Raw genomic sequence first — 25,588 nt, 5'->3', positions numbered from 1 at the left:
ATATATTTATTTTTACTATCAGCGGAAATAATTTTCCGGTGGTGCTAAGGACATTCTAAATGTCCTATACCATAATATATAGGCCATTTCTCCAACATCCAAGTGAGAAAATGAAAGTTTTAAAAACAATTCCTGGCTTTACCATGGGAAAAGTGTTCCCTTTCTGGGTTTCTCATCTGTAAATATCATGGACCAGCTCTTCCCCTGGGTTTCCATGACAAAGGGAAAATTCTCCCATAGGGCTACATACACAGGTTGAAAATCCAGCCCTACATATTTAATGGTCTGTATCTAACAAAATTGCATTATAAATCCTCTCCTTGAGACTATTTTTCTATGAAACGAAAAGTAGTAAAGAAAACAAAATTTTCACCACCCTGTCATAGGAATCTACAGGGACTCGAAAGATCTTTTTCCTTTTCCTATTACACTGTACTTGGGAATAAGGTTAAGGAACCAGACGATAAATTTGATTCAACCAAATCCAAGGCACTCTGAGGAATCGTCTTTTTATTGCAGATAAGTATAAAAACAGTACTGGAAGCACACTACAATCTTAAAGATAAAATGCCAGGGGCTTTCTGTTAATAGATTTGGTAGCTAAGCAGTAGTACTTAGAGAATAACCTTCATCTCTGCAAAAAAAGATCTCAGCAAAATGAGCTCTGAATGTAAATAATTAGGAGGATGATTGTGTTGAGTTAGACTGAATTTTAGATTGTTTTTCTGTTCCTTCTTTGATGAGCTATGTTTTATTCCTGATGCATGGGGAGTTACAATATAATCATCACTCAGGCGTATGAGAGCGAGGTGTGAGTGTAATTATCACTCAGGCTTATGAGGGTAGGGTGTTAGGGGATGGAACTCTAGCATCTCAATTTTTTTTCCAAATTAATAAGTATAAGATTCACCTATTTGATTTTTGTATTTTTCTCGTTAGGCACTTTTTCTGAATTTTTATAAGATGCCACAGTGATCCATAAATCACAAATTCCGACATGCTTCATTCCCTTCATTCTTTTTACTACAATAAAGGGAAAATTAAATAGCCTTTTCAAAAGAGTTTTCATTTCCTTACATCTTCAAATTATTTTCTGAGTTGAAAACCAAGCCTCTTCAAGCCAAATCACAGCCATTGAGGAGGCTCAGCCTATTTTCAATTTATTTCCTTTGTGAGCAGGTCAGGTGTTTCAAATATTTCCCCAAAGATAATTGAAAGTAGGCTGTTATTTATGAAAGCACCTGAGAAAGGTGTGTTACTAAGTTCCCCTTCTCTTTTATTTATATGGTTGAGAGTAAAGTCCAAATTTCAGAGGAGCTAGGACTTATATCCTGAATTCGATTTTGTTTCTATTGGTCTCAGGAGGTGACACCTACAGGAGAAAAGATGTACAGAAGCTTCCTCTCTTTTGCATGATAGTTTTTGTTGTTGTTGTCATCTTTCCCAAAGACAGAACCATAGAAACAGGCTTACTTGAAACTTGATTAGAAAGAGAATCTTAAGAAAATAAAACATAATGAGTACTCTGGGAAATGACTGAAGCTCCAACATGGCCTTTAAAAGGAAAAGAGCTTTTCCCTGATCAAAAAGGGTTGGGGCAGGGTGGGCCACGGTGGCTCAGCAGGCAAGAGTGCTTGCCTGCCACACCAGAGGACCCGGGTTCAATTCCCGGTGCCTGCCCATGTTAAAAAAAAAAAAAAAAAAGGGTTGGGGCAGATGTGGTGCTGGGGTCACCCGCAACCGGACATTTGCTCAAAGTGCTGAAAGTACCAACTCAACCACCAGGGCCCTGGCCAGGGCATCTCTATTTCTCAGAAGTTCTCACAACTCATTCCGAGCACGTCGACCACATGTGATCTTTCCAGGGCACATTTAGCCCCCGACTTCTACTTTTGTGTTCTTTCTCTGAAAGACCTTTTAGTTTTCATTTAACCTATTTTTCACACCTGTCTTCTCACTTCTAAGACTGTAAGTCAGGTTGGACAATATATCTTACTCAGTGATTCGAAAAAAAATTTGTTTCTATACTTTTTTATTAGTTTAATTTTTTGAGTAGGTAGTACGCTTGCCATAACTTAATTCATGGTCCTACCCTTTACAGGACAATGGGCGTGGCTGTGTTGTCCATACATTCAGTCAACAAACATTTATTAAAGGGCTTCTCTCTGTAAGACACCTGTTAGGCACTAGAGTGAAAAAGATAAAATTAAAGACATGGCCCTTACTTTCAAGGACTTTCTTCTTCTGGGGGAGATATAGACATAAAAACCAAACAAAAATACAGCGTGATGTGAGGGTTGTCAGGAAATGGTGGAGAGAGATTCAAGCTTATGTGTAGACTGGGTAGTTATGGATTTTTTTCATGAGCAGACACCAATAATCCAAAGTTGATTCAATCTGAGAGCAAATGAAAAAGATAATTGCACTTAAATACAGCCAAGTTGGGGGGGGGGGCGGTGAGTAGGGGTAGGAGTGTTAAATCTGGACCAATGAAAATAAGCACATGGCAGCACCCAAGGGCAGCATTGCTTAACCAGAGAAATAATGAAGGTCCGAGGAAGGTCCAAGAAGTGAGGGTGGCATGCTCAGGGCGTGGGTATATCCAGTGGGCTGAGCATGCTGCAGGTGCTTTTAATAGCAAGACTATCCACATGCAGGTCCACAGTATGTCTTAAAGTTGGTTCATGCTGCTTCTGATGGTGATAGAGAGGGACAGACAAGGGGCCCTGGGTCTGCTTGGAAGTGGGTGGGGAGAGGTTCACATGAAGGGCTATTGAGCTGGATCTGGAAGAATGAGCTGGAATGTGCTGGAAGAGTGGTGCAGGTGAGGCCTCCCTCTCAGATGGGATGACTCCATGTTCAAAGAGCGGTTCCATTTGGGCTTTGGAAAGTAGTCTGGTGTGACTGGAAGGTAAAATGCATATGTTAGAAAGGCATTGAGGCCAGAGTTGAGGACAGATAGTGTAGTAGATCCTACAACGTTTAGTAGTCCCCAATGAACAGTTTAGAATGTTCTGGAAGAGCAGTTGAAGGGTGGTAGACATCCCAGGAGGGGCCTCTGATGGATACACGAGTATGGTGCTGGGAAAGCCAGCTAGGGAAGGTAGTATTATGGGTTGGTAACAAGGGGCAGATGAGTATTGCCTTGTTGTATCACACCTGTTCTTCACTGGGAGCCCCACCACACATTCTCCAGTGTGATCAGCCTCTATTTCTTAAAAAGTTTTGTTTCCCTCTCTAGTGCTCCCTGCCAGCTCAAAACTTTGACCCTGCTACTTCCAGAAGTAACTTCCTCTATTGGGAGAAATGTCCCTTTCTCTCTTCTTATGCAGAGCCTCTTCATTCTTTCAGGCAGAGATTATGTAGACAAACCAAATTAGAGAAAGGGGCAGAGTTTGCTCCCTGTTATTTTGTTCATTCATTCATGCATCCATTCATCAAACTATGTTCCAGGCACAATCCTTGGTTCAAGGGGATAAGCAACAAAAACAAAATCCCTTCCTTCAAGGAGCCTACATTTTCACTAGAAGATTATTACAACAAACAGGATAAAATCAGTAAATAAATAAATACATATATATAATATAAAATGTGTTTGATGATACTAAGTTCTAAGGAGAAAAAGTGGGGAAGAGCTTGCAGGTATGTGTGAGGGTGGATGAGGGGGTGGGCTGTTTATTTTAGACAGGGTGGTCTGGAAGGCCTCACTGAGAAGGTGACAGTAGAAAATTTAAGAAGGGTTTTTTTTGTTCTTCTGATAGACACGTTTACCTTGATTTTAGCATAGAAATTTCTTAATGTTCACCAGAGATACATTCTCTCACATTTCTTTGGAATGTGACTCTCTCTTGAACTATCTTTCCTTTTTCCACTTTTGATAAGTATGTGGTTAGAGAAGTATTTCTCTTCAATAAGAAAGGCAATAGAGCAAGTATAATAATGAAAGGTAATTGATAATTGACTTGGCCCTGATTGGAGTCACAAATGAGAGGGTGGAAAATGGTGCAAACAGACAGCACCCCAAGTAAGGGAGCAGCCCCTACCCAGCCCTAGGCATCAGGCCACATGGAAATGGGGGTCCAGAGAGGTAAATGTTTTACGAGAGAAATACATAGGTCTGAACATCAAATTACATCCAGTGATTCCAAATACACAATGCCATTTCAAAGAACAAAACAGAATCTCACAAAATACTCTTACTTTCCTTCTTAATTGCCTAAACACTGTGGTCCGGTAATAAAACGCACACAGAAGCAAATGAATTTGCACCTATGGCCATATGTACTTTTTAAAGGCAATGCAATGAATCTCTGCAACTTCATAGCAAGAACATTCTCTCTGACAGATGCTGGTTTCTGAGGCATCTTGTACAGAGCAACGTATTCAAAAAACCATTCTTTCCTCGAGTGATCATCTGTTCGAAGTTTTACCCTTCAAGGAATGAGCAAATTCTGAGGGACTCCACACCAGTCTTTACGTAAGAGCCTTTTTAAAATTATAAATATTTATAATTTTATTATAAATATTAAATATATATTTTATAATTTTATTATATATTATATATATATAATATATATATTATATTATATAATATATATTATATAATATATAATATATAATTATATAATTATTAATAATTATATATTATATAATTATATAATATATATTATATAATATATAATATATATATTATATATTATAATATATATAATATATTATATAATATATTATATATATTATATAATTTTATTATAATATAAAATATATATTTTATAATATTATAAATTATTAAATATTATAAATATTTAAAATTATAAATAATTTTATAATATTTTAAAATTATAAATTCTCTCTTCACCCATCTCTTTCCTTTCCTTTGTCATCAGTTACCAGCATCATCATCACTGCGCAGGCTGAGTGGAAACAATCTGGATAGCTGGATGTGGCTTGAGAGCTGGCGGTTTGCAACCGCTGTTTTAAAGCTCCGTGTGAGAGTAATGTCTATCCTGGACAATGGTGCCTTCCTGGATAATGCCAATTCATTCTGCTTTCTGCTTCCTTCACGTTTTGTGCTCATTTCCTTATTCATTTATTCAGCATTTGGCAAGAGCTTACTAAGGCTAAACACTGAGCTAGGGACATGCTCGTGATTGAAATACACCTTCCGGAGCCATTAGTGAAGTTCTTTTGCTGTTATTTGTGCCGCACATAGAATGAGAGATGTTTCTGGAGCTAGAAGGCACCCTTATGATTGAAGCTTACTTTGATAATCCTATCACACAAATAAGCACTTTCTTTTATCAGGATCTACATTTGGTTTGTTTATTTGTTCATTTGTATATGTATTGTGTCTATAAAACATCTTTATGTCCCTGATAAAAAAAATAATTTCTCTTATGCATTTTTGGGGTAACTTTTTGGTAGTTAGCAGAGTGTTGAACACATGGTAGATACTCAAATTTTTTTGGTTGACTGCTGGATTATGGAGAGAGCCTCATAATTTTAAAAAGGCTCTTACGTAAAGACTGGTGTGGAGTCCCTCAGAATTTGCTCATTCCTTGAAGGGTAAAACTTCGAACAGATGATCACTCGAGGAAAGAATGGTTTTTTGAATACGTTGCTCTGTACAAGATGCCTCAGAAACCAGCATCTGTCAGAGAGAATGTTCTTGCTATGAAGTTGCAGAGATTCATTGCATTGCCTTTAAAAAGTACATATGGCCATAGGTGCAAATTCATTTGCTTCTGTGTGCGTTTTATTACCGGACCACAGTGTTTAGGCAATTAAGAAGGAAAGTAAGAGTATTTTGTGAGATTCTGTTTTGTTCTTTGAAATGGCATTGTGTATTTGGAATCACTGGATGTAAGCTACAGAAAAGTATAAGCAATGCAGATGTCTCAATACCACTTTCTGGAAGAGTCACCAAGCCGACTTCCTGGTTACCACTCTCTTTTCACGGTATTTTAGTTCTTGAAGAAAGAACGGCAGAGTTGAAGCTAATAGTTCCATAATTTGGTACATATGAATTAACAGCCTACTAAATCTAATTAGAGCTGTCAGGTGATTGGCTGAATTTTCGGCCTTTGAAGCTTTTTGGAATTTTAATTTTCAGCACATGTGATTATTATTCCAACTTTGCAGGGGTAAGTGCTAGTTTACTGAGTCTGAAATGGTGCCATTTAAAGGGGGATATATATATGTTCCTCACATACTCCTAACATTTTTTTTTTTCAGGGAAGTGTTAATTAGTGGAGAGGCCTAGTTACACTGTACAAACAGACTTTCTGCTGACCTAGATCTAGGTTGTTTTATTTTATTTTCTCTCCTAAATCCCCAAATGAGTCCAGCATCTCATTTTCATGAGGGTCTTGGGATCAGGTAGGATAAAGTAATCTCACATTACATCACACACTCATGATTTGTTAAACATTAAATTCCCCCAAAATTAGGTTTTGGATTAAATTATGAAGAGGTAATAAATGCAAAGCTGCACTCACTTTTACCTATCAGTGGCTTTTAAGCTTCAATTCTATATACAGCACATTCCCATTACTGGGTGGCTCAGCAGGAGAAAGTCCTGCATAAAGAAAAAGTACTTTCTTTTCCCTCAGTCAGGGGCTATGCAGTCTTCTGAGCATTGAGCAGATTCTTCCAGTATCTAAAGACTATTGGTAACTGTCTTTGGTATCTCTGACATTTCTAGACGTTTCCATGTTAAGGTGATTCCTCAATAGCTTGGCTGCCAGGAAGACTGCTCTACCATGGAACAATGAAGAAACTATGCATGATTTGCCTACCCTGGGCTACATCAGTTGGGTCTTGGCAGGAAACAAATGCACAACTTAAATTTGGTAATTTGAGTAGAATTTTATAAGGGACTTGATATAAAGGTGAGAGCAGGGTGTAGGAAAACCACTGGAAGTAGTACAGAATGCAAGACTAGCTATAGTGGGGCAAAATAACCACCTGAGGCCCACAGAAGTGAGAGGTATGGGGAAAATGAGAAATCTGTGGGAAGGGGCAGATGAGTAGAATCTTTACTTGAGGTGCCCAGTCAGTCCTGGCAGGCAAGAAGCCGTGGGATGAATATCATGATCTCACTCTCCTCCCAGAGCTCCTCCTGAACAAGTGACTTTGGCCAAACCCAGCTGCAGGCTGAAGACAAGGGGAGCCCTTTGATGCAACTGGCATAGTCAGCATTTGATGGCCAGAGTAGGAAGGAGAAGAGTGCGGGGTGGATCTGAAGGGGCACAGTGAAGACATCCAGCTCAATGGCATTGTGGAGCTTGGGGTGGAAGAGAGTGATCTTGGGAACCTGGAGGAAAGCCCATTTCCTTTCTTGTGAGCCCATACCCATGCTGCCTTCCTCCCCTCCTATCTGAGTCTAGCTCAGCAAGGCTAGAGGAGTCCTGAAACCTGGCTGACCTCATCTCACATCGTTTCCTCTGTGACTCATTGCTTTACACATAAGGCAGGCCACACCTCTCTTAAGAAGCTTCTGCAGCACAGCCAGAGGAGTGAAGTGGATAAGATGAGTGAAAAAGCATTTCCACAGCCCCAAACTGCCAAAGCAAGACACTATTTCCTGCCTTTTTATTTTGTTTTCTTTTTTGTTTTCTTCTCTCTCCTTTCCTTGCCCTTTGTTCTCTATTTCGAAGCCTTCCCGATTCATGTGGTTTAATTACCAGTCTGCCCTTGCCTCCTTGAAATCATCTGGAATGTTTCTGAGACATCCACTGCTGACTCAAACCCATAAGGGAAATTCATGAGGATATGCTACAAGGATCCGATTCCCTTAAGTAATAGCCTCTTTCTGTTTCATGTCAGTTAATTTGTCTAAATCCGAGACAGAGGGAGTCAGGGTAGTGGGTTAAGGTCACAGAAGGAAGACGAGATCCATGACATAGCCACAGATTTGCATTTCTTAAGAGCCGTTGGTAATTTAGCAGATATTACTACTCAAGGCAAAAAGTGATTACCATTCCACTTATTGAGGAAAAGGCAGTAGGTTTCTCAGGGAAGCATGTGGTTGAGTGAATCACAGATACAGATATGTTGTCTTATTTCTCTAGAGCCTTCCATTATTCAAGTTCTTTCCAAAAGCTTTGTTTTTCCAACAAAAAGCTCTGGTGCACCAGGAAACCAGTCTATTTCAGTATCAGCATGGCATAGGGGCAGCTTCATAAATTACTACCTCATGGGGACACACTCTAGGCATATTTTGCTTTCAGAAATTCTCATTAGGCAGGAGAGTGTAAAGGGATTGCTATGATTTTCTGTCCCCAGGTGGTGTTATTTTTGTAAACTCGGGGAAAAGTTGCCACATATATATACTTTTTTCTCCATGACTTTTGATTTTTACCTGGCTCCCATCACCTTAGTTTCTTTTGGTTTTGACTGGATGATGCTGAAGTTTTCATTTAGGAATTTTTTTGGTATTGCTTTCAAGGCTCAGGAAGTATGGGATAGCTGAGCCTTAATCCCCCAGGGCCTGGGCATTTGCTCACTCACTCACTTTACATTTTTTCTTTTCCATACCCATCAATTAATTTTTAAAAATCAAGTTCTATGAACTTCAGAGACTTGTGGTAGGATCAGCCTTGGGCAAGCCTGAGAGGGACAAGATTGTGGAGAGGAGTCCTTCCCCACAGCCAACTTCCTTCTCTGCACCTCCCTCCTCATATTCTGTGGAGATATCAAATATTCCCTCTGTGCCTCCGGGCTTCCTAGAGTTCCTGTGAAGATGCCCCTGGATCTTCCTTCCCTGTACCTCATCTTCCACAAAGATATTTGCTTCTCATTCTGTACACAGCTAGGGATTAATGGAATAAGTATATTCTTCTCCTGGAGACTATAAATGCATTTTAAGCATTTAACAGTTGCCTTCTAGACACAATGCTCTAATTCAAAGGGACGTTCTGTCTCCTCACAGTGAGTCCACAATGGGCTACCAAGAGAGAATCCCCTTTAAATTGCCCTATGGCCTAGTGGCTGCTGTAAATCTTCTCTTCCTTGGTTGCTATCTAGGTTTGCCAGGCTCCTTTGACAAATATCATACACTGAGTTTTGGTTTAAACAATAGGAATCAACTGGCTCACGATTTGGGGGCTAGAAGTTTAAAAATCAAGATGTCAGCAAGGTTTGCTTTATCCTGGAGTCGATAGCATTTTGGTGCTGGCTGTTGGCAATCCTTGGGGTTTCTTGGCTCATACTTCTGCCTCCTGTCATATGGTGACATCCTCTCCTTTCTGGCTTCTGTGACTTCCATGTTCTCTTTATAAAACCTCCAGCAATCCAGATTAAGGCCTATCTTCCTTCAGTTGGTCAAGCCTTAACTAAAAGAAACATCTTCTTAGGATTCTGTTTACAGTGGATTCTCACCCATAGGATATAGACTAAGATAAAAAAAAAACATGTATTTGTTGGGGTACATAATTCAATCTACTACACTGCATATTGGAATTACCAAGGGAGCTTCAAAACAACTGATACAAGATCTGCCCACAGAGGCTCTGATGAAATTGGTCCAACTAGCATGTAGCCATGGTATTGGGGCTTTTAAAAGCTCCCCAGATGCAGAGGTGGCAAAATCTGGAGGAGGTGGGGACATGTTGGAGTTCTCTCTATGGGGTTTGTATTATTTTTGCAAATGTCTTGTGAGCTTGAGAAAGTATAGCAAAATGAAAAATTTTTTAAATGAAAAAAAAAGCTTCTTAGGTGATTCTCATGTGTGGTGAAGATTGGAAAACAATCCTCCAGCAATTAGCTGTGAAGGGGAAGATTTCTACTGACAGCTACACAAATGAGACTCAACTGCTAGGATGCATGTGGATGGAAAGACAGCATATTTCACTCATTTTCACTAAGTCGAAAATATTCATATATATATATTTTTTCTTTTTCTTGTGCATCCTCCAAGAGTTGGGCATTGTGTTTGGCACCAAGGACACAAAGAAGTATAGTTCCACCACTCAAGTCCACAAATTCCAGGTGTTGAGAAATTTCTTGTCTTGGATTCAGAGAATTTTATTAGGCATTGAGTAGAATAGATAACTAAATATAGTCTTAAAATTTAGTGGACACGAAGACAGACAGATACACAAGTAATTATCATCCAAGATGGTGGACACATGGTGTGTAAAACAGGTATAAATGAAGTACCCTGGAAGTGGTTACTTATGCCTGAAGAAAGCTTTGTGGGAGGTGACTTTTGAGCTGAACCTTCAAGAATAGGTCATGTTTTAATGGTTGGACAGCTAGACAAAAGGCTTTATAGGCTGAGCAAAGACAAGGAGTTTCCAGAGGGCAGGAGCTGTTAGGAGAACAGCACATCTCCACACTGGCAGAGGTAGAAGCAGAGGACAGTGTGTCCAGAGAGGAAGCTGAAAAAGTCAGTGGAGTGCTAAATCTGATGCTGTGAAATAGGGTTTAATCCTCTAGGCAATATGGGTCCATGTACTTTTGAGGGTTCAGAAGTGTCAAGTTCAGATGAATGTTTAAGGATAATGATGAGTCTGGTGTTGCTATGAGAGACGAGTTGGAGATGAGCCCAGAGGGATCAGTAGTGGACAGAGACAAGTGCCATTGCCAAGGATAGAGAGGGTGAGAGCATTACTAGGACAGTAGCAAAAGGAATAGTAAGGTGAGGGTGCTTGTGTATGCTTTACATTTCAGAGGCAAAACAAACAGAAACTGATAATAAATTGGATGGCTGTGGGTGATGTAGAAGAAGGAATGGAAGATGACCCTGAAGTTTCTACCCCGGATGACTGAGACTCCATGAAGGCGTTCCTTTTCAGTCGCAGGTGGCTGGGGAGCCATGAGTTCCCACAGGGTTTTAGGTAAGCCTCCGGAGAGGATATGTCTGCTTTATTCACCACTATATTTCTAGAGCCTGGCTCATAGTAGACACAAATATTTATTGAGTAAAAATATTTGTTAAATAAAATAAATGTATGCAACTATCTAAGAAGGAAGAATAGGCGGTTGTGCAAGTTTTCTGAGGGAAAAGGTAGGGAGTTTGGTTTTTCTTCTGTTGGAGTTCCAATAAGACAGCAAGTAGTTAGAATTGCTGGTCTGGGGTGTAAGAGAAAGGCCATATTTGGACATGTAGAGATCGTTCTTGAGGGGTTGTGCTTCTAATTGGGGATTCAGGATGTACACATGAAAAAGTAGCTAAATATACAATTAGCAGAAGCTGAGTGCCAGGCAAATGGTTCAGACACTGCTCCAGGAATTCAGAGGAAGCATTCATGATGTAAAAATCCCATTCTAGCTTGTTTCAAGGAATAGGCACTAAAGCAGGACTTTCAAGGATCACATAGGTCTTAGGAAGAAAGAAAGGGGAATAAATTCTGGGTTGAAAGAAGATTATGAAAAAACCTTTCAGGGCAGGGATGCATGGAATATATTCTAGATCCTTGCTACTAAGAAAGCAAGCAGCATAGGCATCATCTGGAAGCTTATCAGAAACGCAAAATCTCGGCCCTATGCTAGGCCTATAGAATTATAATATGAATTGTAACGAGATGCCCAGGTGATTTGGAAGAGCAGTTAAGCTGGAGAAGTGCTGGCCTGGACCATGTTAACAACAGTGAAAGATTGTACTATGGAATAACATATGGGTGAGAAGGCAGTAGGGACCATTGAATACAAAAGGGACAACACCACATGTACTATGGTAGCTGCTCATTTTAGGAAGTTCATTTTGGCAGAAGTGGAGGAGAGCCCTGAGAGCCTTCTAGGCTAAAAAAGCCACATACGTTCAACCAACCAGTGAACCAGGAAAAGTGTTATACATTAGGAAAGTTTCTAACTCTAGGCTCTGGCTTCTGATGGGTTAATTCCTGTAATTGCACCCAACGTGACTGGCATTAAACGAATGGCCACACAGAAGCACAGCAGCCAGGTGGGTGGCAGGAGACAGATGATGTCCACATGCTTTTCCTAACACCTCTCACAAGTCAGGTATGCTCCCTCTTTGGCGAACAACTGAACCCTCCTCTTATGATTTCCCCAGAACCACGCCAAATATAGTTGCTATATAAGGAGGCGGCTTAATCAATTTTAGTATATAAGGTTACATTAGAGTATATATTCCCACTGTGTTTTTTTGCATGTGTGTAGGCTTATTTATTTCATTTAGATATGCAGTCCCCATTCAAATTTTTCATATACATTTGATAAGAAGAAACTTTTCTACCCTTGAGAATAAATCATGGAGTAAGGAAAGTAAAATGGCAATACAGTAACAATCTTACTTTTTCCCATTGCCACATTCATATCCCCAAATTACTCTTCAAGTTTTATTAAATTATGTCAAGTCAATTTGTCTATAAGCAATTTAAAAAGTATTAGTGGATTGGTTATTACCTCAAAGGAAAATTGAATTTCCTGTTTTATTATGAAATTATTAGCCATGATGTTTAGCTGGGTAACTTCTGGAAGCAAATTGGGCTGACCAAAAATCTGCTAATAAAGTCATACTCTATCAAAATATATAATACCCCTAGAAGTTATATTTGAAAACCAGAGGAATTTTCAGGGCATTTGTTTCATTTTGATTTCTCCTACATGTGGTTTCTAAGGCTTTGGCCTTTATCACTTAATTTATTTCCAATCAAATAACAATAGGGCTCCCAAAAGGCCATTATGTGTATGGGAAGAAAATGAGATTGCAATCAACACAAAACATTAGAGAGTAGTGTTTTGGGATCCTCCTAATCCCTCCCCTGAAATGCTCCAGTATAACACCATGCCCAGTTCTCTGAGCTCACCTACAGTGAACAAAATGAAATGCAAATAAACTGGGTATCCAAGAGGAAAAAAAAAGGAAAATTACACTTATTATGATTCTTTTTGTTCACCTCAGTCAGTATCATGCTATGGGTAAAGAAGCTGACATGAGAAATAATGAACTAGATGAAAGTGTAGGATGCTGAGAAGCAAGAGACAAAGTTAACAGTTTTTTCAGGAACAGATATTTCATATTTCCTATCTGCAATGTAAGTTCTCTTCATTTTTGGATTTTCCATCAGCAATAGTAAAAATACTCATCCTTAGCCTACATCTCCTTTCCTTTGTGCTCACTAGTCCATACCTCGCTGCCCTCTTGTCTCCCACCCCCACACCAATGGTTTCTATATGTTTGCAGACATTCTTGTTAGAAGTAAAGCTTCAGAGCATCTGTCCATACAAGTGGGAAGTCACAGAACCAAAACCAGATATTGCTTTTGATCAGAGGTCTCTTACATAGTATAACATTGAATGTGTCATGACATTAGCCTAGCACTCTCCCCGGAACAGATTGCACATATATACCTGCGCTTCAGCAAAATAAAGAGGATAATTAAAAAAAAAAAAAAAAGATAATAATAGCCCATCACATGCAGTCAGGAATCAGCCTTGACAGGCTGATATTCTCAAGACTATTGGATGGAAAACTTTCTCAAACCAGACCTCCCGATTCCCAGAGCTAGGTCAGTGCAAACCATAGCAAACTAAATTAGACATGTGTGTTTCTCATTAAGCACAGAGATGGTACTAGTTCCCTTTTAGATAAGGACAATAACTTTGCAATGGCCATGCCCTAACAAAGCGCAGAGGTTGAGGAGCCCCAGATAAAAGTAGATGAACAGGATGTTCTCTGCTATGCACCGGTTAACGTTTTGGTAAATTGAATCATATTGTAAGTACTAAGAGGCAGCTTGCGGTTTAAATTAAATTCTTTGGCAAAGCAAAAATGACTCCCTCCCACCCCCCCACCGAAATCAGACTTTTTGATCTCAGTTTTCTTAAAGTAGAGAAGATAGCCCTACATTAGATACTATTAAGAAAAAGGATCTTATCACTCGGTGCCAGGTTAAGAAAGATGGAAGACTGACCTGCAGGTTTCTTCTCAGAAATTACAGGCTGGCAGATTTGGAATGATTTTATTAAGTGCTTTTCACTTGCAAATTCTAAATTGAGAAAAAGGGAATGTTATTCTCTACTTCAAATATTTGAGATTCTATAAATAAAGACCAGTTAATATATTTTCTTTATAAATGTAGTAATACTGCTAATTTAAGAATATTTTAATTTCAGATCACAGCCTCACTTTGACGCTAGGGATTCACATTTTTCCAAAAAAGAGAATTCTTTGGAATGTTCTCAGAGCTTAAGATAAAATGGGAGCAAACTGAATTCCACAAAAGAGAAAAACCAAGGCAGAGAAATTTATAGTTAATTCATGGATACATTCTGAATATACTGAATATGTCCATATGCTTCCACTATGTAGGACTTAAAAGCATAAAATTCTTATCCTTATGGAGTTATAGTTGTATACCAGAGATGGAGCAAATAGACAAAGGAAGGGTTAAATAACAGTTCTAGGCAATGCAAATGACCAAATGCTAAAAATAATGTGCAAACAATAAATGCTGTGTTTTAGTGGGGGCTGGACATAGTCCTGGTGAGGGATTCGGACCATCGCTCTGATAATCTCTGCAGACACGGGCTTTGACTCATATTTTGGGGCAATAGTCACAAAGAGTTTAATAAGCAGAGCCTTGAAGTTTGGGGTTCAACAGATTTTGTGAATACCAACTGGCGAACCGGCATTAATAACCACAGCAAATGTTTAAAATTTAAGGATTCTGCAAAAAAGAATGTCTGCAAACCTCAAAACTATTCCTCTGGTGCCAAGACTGCTTCCTAGAGATTCTTGTTTTCTTTCAGGCTCTTACATGAGGCTGTTCCCCTAGTTCAGAGGGGCGGTCCTCCAAAATGCAGTGTTAATGAAAATCTGGATGTTCACATTCTCCTCTTTGCAAAACATTAAAAAAATTTCTAAAGGTCCCCAACGGGGCTGGGACCAGGGTGTACCAAGTAAGGTACTTGCTTCAGGTGCAAAATTTGGGGTAGGGTGGCTTGGGAAAAAACTCAGCAATCAAGAAAAATAGTTTTAATGAAACATTAAAGAGTAAAAATGAATGCAAAAGAATTCCATGATGAATAAAATATCCGAATTTTAAATGAAGATGGGATCACTGTTGATTTTCCCTCTTGCCTCAAGCTCCATGCCGGTGCTGGGTTCACATATGATGTGAGAACACCATTAAAAAACACTAGTCCCACATTTCAAACTTCCCTAATTCTCTTCTGAGCAAGAAAGAAGTGTCCAGTTAATGATAGAAGGCTGGATTTGAAAACAAACCCTCAAAGTTCATTCATTCACTTGTGCTTCAACAAATAAATCCCTGGCTTTGGTTGTGGCCCAGACCCCTGGAAGCACATGTGAGAATGCTTCCCAAGTCATCAAATCCGACCCTTAATTCTCTATTTTCCCTATTTCATGCTCTTCAACTTTCATTTTCTCACTCTCAGTTTTGGTCATGGAGGATGCTGACAGATGAAATGAACAGCGTGAGTCTACTAACTCGGTTTTTCATATCACCCTGTATCTGGATTATCCTACTTAGTAAGCTAAACAACCTCGTGCAGATTCAGAGCCAAGGGAGGGATCAGCCCCATGAAGTGAGAGGCCGGCTTCCTTTGTGCTGAGGCAGAGGTTTCAGGCTTTCATTAGCGACAGCTAAGAAGAGGACCACATAACTTGTGTCACTTAGAAAACGGCAGGCTCTCCTGGTAAACGGGAAGCCATTCATAGTTCACGGCTTCTCCTGGTGGGTTAAATGCTGTAAATCCTTATGAGTAATGCCAGAGCCATAGAATCAATAGAAACCAAAATGACCTTCACTCGGCCTGCCCTATAAGTGGATGGTCCCAGGGTGATAGACACGCCACTGCTACACGGGGAAACGTAATCTGGCGAAAATGACAAGGATCACTTCTGTGTTACTTTATTCTCTGCCTTTCCCACTTTTAATCGGTTCTGGCAGGGCACGATATTCTCAGATATGTTTTCCAGTTTAATTTTTAAAAACCTCATACTTCAGGGTGACATTGGCTACCCAGTGAATTATGAAATCCCTTAAATCGCAACTGTGAGAGTGGCAGGCAAAATCAACACCAAACCCGGGAGTGTAGCTCTTCAAGTACTGAAGTAATGGCGAGCTGACACGTGGAAAGTCCCAGATAGAGAAGCGCCTTGCTGGAGCAAAGGGGAGAAAACCACAAAGGAGTCAAAGGAGGCAGAGGAGAGCTCGTGATAAATGTCCGGTACGCAGTGGGAGAGCAGGAGGAGCAGGGGATTGAGCAACGGATGGAGAAATAAGAACTTCCCCATGATACTACTTCTTGACTTTGTGCATGTTCTGGTTTGTTAAAGCTGATGAAATGCAATGTACCAGAAATGGGTTGGCTTTTACAATAGGTCTTTATTAACTTACAATTTACAGTTCTTAGGCCATGAAAATGTCCAACTCAAGGCATCAACAGGATGATACCTGGATGCTGAAGACTGGCTGCTGGTATCTGGGACACCTTTGTCACATGGGAAGGCAAATGGCTGGTTTTGCTGGTCCTTCATTCCTGGGTTTTGTTGCTTTCAGCTTCTGACTTCAGTGGCCTTCTCTCTGAGCTTCTGTGGTTCCCTTCTTGGCTTTTCCAGGACTTTTGTCTATGAGCTCCTCTGAATTTTATCTCTTTGCTTCTGTATATATTTTATCCTCTTATAAAGGACTCCAGCAAGAGGATAAAGACCCACCCTGAATGGGCTGGGTCACATCTCCATGGAAACAACCTAATCAGATGGTCCCACCCACTGTAGGTCTGCACCCACAGGAATGGATTAAAAGAAGACGGCCTTTTTCTGTGGTACATACCTTATAAATAACAAGTGCTTTATATTAAATAACATGAAAGTATATTTTCAGTGACTGGGATGAAATAAATACAAATTATTCAAAGTGCTCTGTCATATTTTAGGACAGCCTATCAGATTTGAGTGAGAATAAGAAGCACCTGGGATGCTTATTGAAAAAGTTAGATTCTGATTCAGAATGTCTGTGATGGGCATATAATCTGCATTTTAACAGTATTTGGGTGATTCTGGGGTAGGTGATTCGGGGACCACAGTGTGAGAATCACTGTTTTATGGTGCCACTGAAACTCTCCCCAAATTATCAGTCTTGTTATTAATTCCCAGATATTTTTCCACATGGGATCATTTATTTACCTTTGAATCAGTTGTATAATGTGATGCATAAATGATTTCCTTTGGCAGCCCAAATACATTATTATTATTATTATTATCATTCATTCATTACAGGTCTGTGAACTGAGAACTTACTCAGATAAATTATGTAGCATTGTAATCCTTATCCATTTGCCAAATTGCTCCAAGATCTCTTCAAATTATGAGAGATATTTTCATTAGTATTTTTAAAAGCCAGCTGCCATTTTGTATGGCAACAAAAACTTGAAATTCCATATCAATAATATGGCCTCTAACCTGGTAAAAACCTTAACATGAAACTCAGAACATCATGAGAGAAAAAGTCACAGGCAAATGGAAATGGCTGCTGCCTTGAGTTGAGAAAGTGGCTTTGAATGAATTTCCTCATCTGCACAGTGGGGTTAATAACAGAAACCGTTACTATTGCAGGCTGGGAAGAGAGTAAACATTCAATAAATACTAGCTATGAGCTATTACTCTTTTAGTCACTGAATAAAGATAACCTGTTCCTTTGGAAATGATTTTTCCCCTTATTTTACAAATAATTACATGAGAAGCAAGAGATAACAACAGAAGATAAATTAGCATTGCCGTTTTCCACTGTCTTCCAGATATTTATGAATAATGAGGACAGAGATATCACTTTAAATGGTATTTAGTTATGTTAGCAATGGGTGTATATTAAAACTCATTTTATAGACATGTATTAAACGTTCCCATGTAGCAAATATTTCTCATTTTTCACTGTGAACCAAAAGAAACTAGAACCTTCTTTTTCTCAGTTTATTACACTGTTTCAATTTGTAATTGAAACTTAAGAGAAAAATCTTACACAATGGTACAATTTAATTACAATGGCATTAAAAAAAAAGGCCTTTTATATACATAGAACTGTTCTTTGGCTCTCTCTGTAGAGCTATGCATATTTGTACATGCATGTGATATAAACACTTGTCTACATTGTGATATGTACACGTCTTTGGAGGTGTCCATGATGGATGTAATGTTATAGCCTTTTACAGAAAGAGGAACTCTTCAAAGTCAAACAGTTGTGCCATGCCTCTAGAATTTCAATTTTTTGATCCCGATTCCCAGGAACATAGCCGTGGGAGTAGAATGATCTCTCCACCTAGCTCCATGGGGAGACGGGTAACAGATTGTAGGCTGTTGTGAGGCATGGCACAGCTAATGAGTAAACTCCATACTTCGTGGTGGATTAGTAATCCTGACCCAGGCTGGTTTGGTTGATGGTGGTAGGCTGACACCATATGAGCAGTTTACCTTTGGAGATCCTATGGCTTAGAGTCGCACTGTGAGCTGACAGAATAACTGAGCAAAATCATGGCTTGGAATCAGTGACTCCATGAAAGGGGACCTGAGGTTGGTCTGCTCTCCTGAAGGGCTTCCTGACCAGGAACTCTTCCTTTACCTCTGAGTTGTCATTCTTTTCACACTCTTGTTGGGAAACTCAAGTCCTTCTTTGCAGAAGGTTGTCATCTGTCGTATCCAATAACACCAACTGTCCTGGCCCTCCTCTTTCCTCTCTGATTATCCCTTATCTGGCCTCTCTTCACTTCAGGCCCTGAGTGTAGATACTACCTGGGCTGGTTTAAATCTGTTATGTACCCCAGAAAAGACCATGTTCTTTGTTTGTTTCAGGATGCTGTATGGCGGGGGTCACATTTCATTCTTTTTCCATGTGACTATCCCCTTATTGCAGCACCATTTGTTGAATTTTATTTTGTTTTGTTTGTTTGGGAAGTGCATGAGCTGGGAATTGAAACTGGGTTTTCTGCATGGCAGGTGAGAAATCTACCACTGAACTACCCTTGCACCCCGTAATGTTCTTTTAATCCAGTCTTGTGGGGGCAGACTCAGTGTGGGTGGGACCTTTGGGTTAGGCTATTTCAACTGATATGTGACCCAGCCCATTCAAAGTGGATCTTAATACTTCAGTGGAGTCCTTTAAGAGAGAATAAAAGACAGTTGAAACTCAGAGAGCTCAGAGAAACCAAGAGAGAAGCACCCAGAGACATTTGGAGACAGCCATTGAAACCAGAACCAGGAGAGAAGGACTAGGAGATATTGCCACGTGCCTTCCCACGTGACAGAGGAACCCCGGAGGTCAGCAGTATTTCTGCAGAGGAGTATCTTCCTCTTGATACCTTAGTTTGGACATTTTCATGGCCTTAGCACTGTAAATTTGTAGCTTAACAAAACCCATTGAAAAAGCCAACCCATTTCTGTTATATTGCATTCTGGCAGCTTTAGCAAACTGAAATGCTACTTGAGTTTCAGACTTTGATCTCCTCTTACTGCACTGTCCCTCTGCTGTCACTCCCATGCCTCTTGCTTTAGCTATTAAATGCGTGTGGCTGGAGATGACATTTATAACCCTGGCCAGGCATTTTTCCTGAGGCCTGGCTTGGCAGCTGTGATTTCTGGCCCATCTCAACTGTATCCTCATTTTTTTAACTGAAATCCTCGTCCCAGTTACCCCCACCCCAAGCTTGTTTCTTTTTCTAGGATTCATGGTTCTATCCACAATGCTCTTGGGAGCAAAATTCACTTATCTTTGACTCCACTTGTATCCTCATTCTTCTCCATCTCATTCTTTGCTTTGATGTGGGAGTTTTATTCACACGGACACATCACTTATTTTAAAATTCTGCTTATTCATATGACCAGCAAGCATTTTTCTACTGCGTTCTGAAAACAGGTATAAAAATAAAACTCAGGCTTATTATTTGTCAGGTTACAATAACCTGTGAAATCATGGCACATACATTTGAATGTAAAAACAAAGCAAATGAAACAGGGACTGTGGTAATAATCATTACTTAGAATTAAAAACGATTCACGGTTCTTTAAATTCTGGAAGACAGATCAATATATCTTGTAGGATCCTTGATCAACTGGCATTAAAGGAGCAATACAATCTAATCCTAAGAGTTTCCTTTTTGGTAGTATAAACATTTGTGAGATAATAAATTCTCTTATTATTTTCCAGCAGCAAGTGTGTGAATACATTACAATTGAAATATAATTCCCTCATAATTCCAGATCCTTTTATTACCAAGAGTATTAGATGTCTTTACATTATTGCCCCCCACCCCCACTCCTCCATCCTGAGTTGCCATTTAACAAATTCTTTACCACTTTAAGGAAAAATTAGAATTTTCTCATAATTTCTGTCTTCGGGCTTTGTATATTTAGAAATTATGCAGATTTTAACATCCGTGGATCCTTCTTCCTAGAAAGACTAGAGCAAAAGTGCTAATATTCACTCACTTCAGCTGCTTTTATTTTACTACTTTGACCTAAAAAAGAGATCACACTTCTACTTCTTTTTTCTCTTTTCGTGCATTCCTGTTCTCTGTGTTCCAATAAAACAGTGACCCTAAGTTGCCAAATATTTGCATTTAACCTATTTCCCCTTAGCAGTAAATGTTCTGAGGTTGTAGCTTAAATGGCCATCACTGGCCCTGAGTCGTCAAAGAGATACGTTACATTGTGCAGATCTGTGAATGACAGCAAGTGTTAAAAATGGACTGATTAGGGGAGAAAACTCCTAAAATCATACTCTTCACACTGTGCCCATGGAAACAGCATTTACTAACTGATGCAGAATTCGCCCTCCTGGGTCAATGGCTAGAACACAATGCCTCATTTCCGAACATAGATTATGGCCTCACTCCCTTCTCCAGCTAAGGGCAATGAAAAGACAGAAAGCTAATCAGCTAAATATTAGGGTCAAAACATTTCCAAACATCAGCAGTCTCCCGCCATGACTCAGTCCCTAAATCAGACTTAAGTGTATGACATGGGAATCAATTCACGGCTTGGGGGGGTTTTATTACAGACTTCTAACACTGAAATTTCTGCTGGCCCCTTTGTGACCCCATTTTCTCATTTGCGAAATTTAGGATTGTTATGTGGATTCAATTAATGAAGGTAGGCACAGTGTTAGTTTCCAGTAAAAACTAGTCATCGCTGTGACAGCATCCTCAGAGCATACTGTCTATAACAGGTTCAGGTGTCAACTTGGCCAGGTGATGGTGTCCAGTTGTTCTGTTGCTATGGACTTGAATCATCAACATGTGAATTTCATCTATGGTTGATTATATCTGTGGTTGGCTAAGGGGGGTGCCTCCCTCATTGAGTGAGGTTTAAAAGGAGAGGACAGAAGAGAGCTCAGCAGCTCGGACCTGGACATTTGGAGATGCAGAAAGGATGCATTCTGGGTGTTGGAACCCAGAAGCCAGGAGAGAGGGCTAGCAGACCTTGCTGTGTGCTTTCCCAGGTGACAGAGAAAGCCAGAAGAAAGCCAACTGCCTTTTCTCCGAAGAACTGTAAGTTTATAACTAAATAAATCCCCTTTATAAAAGCTAGTCCATTTCTGGTGTACTGCATTCTGGCAACCTTAGCAAACTAAAACACTGTCCTCCCAGATAGGGTTCAAGACTGTCATCCTGGAGAGCTTGGAAGCAATGGGATGTAGTGGGCTAAGAATACCCCAAGTCCAAAAGTGGCTTAAAATAGGACCTGGTAGATCCAATAAGATTCTGTGGGTGTGGGGTGTTGTATCCAAGGAAGTCACCTGAGAGAGAAGGGAGTAGACGGGTCAAATCTGGCACCCAGGAATTTATGCTCAGCAAAGATGGCACTAGAAAGCAAGAATGGTTAACTCTGCTCCTTGGGCAGTCAGTAATGTTTTACATTATGTGCTGCCTATAGGACCCCCCCCCCCCCCCAAACTCTCAGAGGTTAGCTATACACAAAAGCAGATTAGGAATCCCTAGATGAAAACTTCCCCTGAGGAGGCTGGGGTTACTTCACACATCCTTGACCTAACAGTTATAATTTACCATTTACGCATTTCTTTCTTGTTCTTTTTTAAATGATCACTGTTAATGAGGAAACTCAATCACAGTTCTATGTGGTGGCATGAAAGAAACCTATTGCAATGTAAATAGAATATATAAACAAACAACAGGCACAGCAGCAATAATTTGAGCTGAAAGCATTAAAGGCACCATGAATCACCTTTGCCCTTACTTAGTGCATGCCATCAAGGGCCAGAGAATTTATCAGATGCTTCAGGAAAGAAAGGCAATGTGGCAAATGGCATAGGGAATGAGAGAAAGGAAAATGGGAACAAATATTTACAGAGCACCCATTATGCATTGGACCTAGTTCTGAGGGCTTTCTGTGTTTTAGCCCATTTACTCTTTATCAGGAATCATGAACTGCAATTCCTAGAGGAGGAAACTATGACCAAGAGACATTGTGTTTCCTTCCTGTATGGGTCAGAGTCATCATATGAACCCAGATTGAAATCCTTTTCTTCTCTGCTCCACAACTGAAAAGTTCTGTCATATTTCTACTCATAAGAATTGGTGAAGAGATGTATAGGTTAAAGGCTCAGGGCATAATGAGGCAGGTGGCCACAAATTTGTCTTTGAAGAAGGAGAATGTAGAAGGACACGTGGAGACACTTTCCTCCCTGAGCAACCACCTTTCTGGTGGTAGACATTGAAGTACCTTCCATAAGCTGGTGGAGGACCATCCTTTAAAAAGGTTTCTATAAGTCATTCTTTGATCCAGATAGTAAATAAATGGATTCAAAAGAATTCCTCAGAAGTTTTAGTATTTGTGATCCCAATTATTCATACTCCAGACTTCTTTTTAAATTTAATTAAGTGAATGAGAGTTTAGAATGCAATAATAATGTTAGTTCTAAGCATGCTGATTTTTTTCTTTTGCTGCTTTTGGATGTTTTTTTTTTTTTTTTTTGCTTTCCCTGAAACATGTTAATATTTACTCTGCTTTTTTTCTGTTTTGTTTTTTTTTTTGCAGAAAAAGAAGATATTCCATGACCTTTCCTTCATGGAAGGTCACAGTATAAAATAAGAACCCTTCATTTATATTTCTGAAAAGTTTTCCATCCTGGGAAGAGCAACAAATCAAAAAACTGGCATCGATGAGCAGATATTTTACAGCCCAATCTAGTGAGAGTGTGCAATTTTCAAACCGAGAAGTAATATATGACCTAGACAAGACCCAGACACAAGCTCATGAGAAAGACTACGGGGCTTTAAAATTATTGCCTTGATCATGGAAAAGAAATATGAGTAATCGCTGGCATCCACCAATTCGGGATGGTCTTTGGGAGCAATCAGTACTTGAGAGAATCAGAGAACATCTGGAAATCAGCATATTTTGAGCAAGTTCACACCCTGCTCGGTTCATATTTCAACAGATCTATTTACTAAGGCACTTATGCTGCCCTGAGAAAAGCAGCCTGGACCTATATCCTTTGGGATTAAGAAATTTCAGGAAGGCTAGAAGGAGAATAACAGGAGGTAATCCCCCCTCACTGGACTCCCAAGTGTTACCCCTGCAACTCCAGTGTTCATGGCTCATGTGAACTTACTTCAATGTTCCCAGCATCTACCAACAAAATGTTTGTCAGGATATTTTGCTAATAACAATTAATATCTAATCTACATAAGAAAATGTCAAAATAGCATTCTCTGGGCATCCAAAGAAAGATTAGCAAACCTATCTCTGACTCTTTTCCTCCTCTCCCTCATTATGCTATTAGAGATCTAAAAGAGAAAAAGAAAAATGTACAACATTGAAGACAGCAGGATCTTTCAGTAAGAGAGGAAGACACTGATGAGGGGATTTGGAAACATGGTGCTGATTTTGGCATGAAAATTTTACCTAAAGTTCAGATTCTATTAGTAACTCTGGGGTCCATATAGGAGAGTTGACTCCCGAAGGAAACTTCTTCTAAAAAATAGTCAGTTCAAATCCACACATTTATAAAACAGGAGTTATCCTGAGTTGTGTCTTGCTTTTGGCCTTAAACGAGTGATTTTTGTACCATATTAGATCTTGTTTTTTTAAGACATTATATTCTAAAAGCGGTGTAAGGGATATTTTACGTCAACTCTTTATCCTTAGATACCGAACCTAAAGGACTACAAATTTGCTTCTAAAGCCTTCCAGGTTGCCTTAGGAGCAAATTATATATGTTATCCATAAAAGTCTCTAGACCTCTCTAAATATATTTGGGACTGTAGCTGGTGCAACTTTTTGACCAGTCTCATATGTCAAAGTTGTAACATCCAGTGTGGCTCTTAATATTCTTAGAAAACTAGCTCTGGAAAAATTCATTGTTCACTTCATTTGCTTCATATAAGGTTTTATGGCCCTTCAGCACATTCTATCAGCCTTAATTCTCACTGCTTTTCCCTGCCCTCATATGGTAGTGGGCTCTCCCACCCCTCGACCACACCGGTGCTTCTCTTTGCCCATGCTCTCCTCTCTTCACAGTTTTGTTGCAGTCCAGAGGGTAGACCCAACATGATCTTGACAAGGGTAAGAGACAACTCTTTGGTACCTTTCTAGATCATGCTCTGCACTGGCTCTTAGGATCACAGCAGCCTCTTGGGACCAAAACCAATGGCCAGTAACTGCACATCCTTCTGTCTTTTTCCAACAGGAGTAAATGGTTACATTTGTGCAAGTAGGTAGTTTCTCAAGTGCCTTCACATTTATTTAACTTTTTAATCACAAAAAGCCCTGCATAGGTACAAATGTTAATATTTTATAGAAGACTCTGAGACTCAGGGAGGTATAGTCAAGGGCAAGAGGGGACTTGAAACTGGATTTTGATGCAAATCTAGTGCGGGCTGTACAATATCCTGCCTGACTTATCCATAAGGGGTCTTCAGGTGAGACTGTAGGACTGAATGGTTACTGTCTGAGCCCTAGACTTATGGCTCTCAAACTCAAGGATGCTCTAGAATCACCATAAGGACTTGTTAAAACACGGATTTTTGGACTCCACCCCCTGAGTTTCTGCCAAGTTCTCAAGTGATGTTACAGCTGCTGTGTTAGGAGAGGGGGTACCTTATTTTCAGAACCACAATTTTAGAATATTGGACAGTGGTCTTTGATCTTGCTTTCAAATTGAAATTCATGGGAAGCTTTAAAAACACATATAGTATACATATGGCCTCTACTTTCAGAATCATTCAGTTTTTGTAGGATGGGACCTGGGTACCGGTATTTTTTCACATTGCCCAGAGGATTGTAAACTGTGGCCAAGGTTGTGAGCCATCGTTCTCAGGCAGGGGTCAGCCCACTATGGTCTACAGGCCAAATCTAGCTGGATGCTGTTTTTATAAATAATTTTTTTTGGAATAGCTGTGCACAATTGTTTATGTGTTGCTTATGGATGCTTTCTCCCTATAATGACAGAGATGAATGGTCACGGAGACCATATGGCCATCAAAACCTAACATGCTTACTCTTCGGCCCTTTTATTGGTAATAAAAGCAACAGAGGGAACTACAGAAGGTATTTTTTTCTTCTTACTTTGAAGAAATCTTTCCAAATTCTCCCAGAAGCACTGTGGGAAATGTCAAGAAACAGGAAAGAGGGTAAGCTTTT

The 25,588-nt window shown here is 39.7% G+C and overlaps 1 protein-coding gene and 1 long non-coding RNA gene across 3 annotated transcripts in view; one reads left to right on the top strand and one right to left on the bottom strand.

The window, feature by feature from the left end:
* GPC6 (glypican 6) overlaps positions 1–25,588 on the bottom strand; it is a 1,138,931-nt gene that overhangs the window by 42,314 nt on the left and 1,071,029 nt on the right. The gene's annotated exons all lie outside the window — the stretch shown is intronic.
* On the top strand, positions 2,830–23,953 carry LOC143681469 (uncharacterized). The gene is made up of 3 exons (XR_013174669.1): positions 2,830–2,911; positions 10,675–10,841; positions 22,982–23,953. It is a non-coding gene; the product is annotated as an uncharacterized LOC143681469 (long non-coding RNA).

Source organism: Tamandua tetradactyla, chromosome 4, assembly GCF_023851605.1.
Source record: "Tamandua tetradactyla isolate mTamTet1 chromosome 4, mTamTet1.pri, whole genome shotgun sequence".
NCBI lineage: Eukaryota > Metazoa > Chordata > Mammalia > Pilosa > Myrmecophagidae > Tamandua > Tamandua tetradactyla.
The sequence above is the reverse complement of the archived record's forward strand: the minus strand, read 5'-3'. Positions and strand labels throughout refer to the sequence as shown.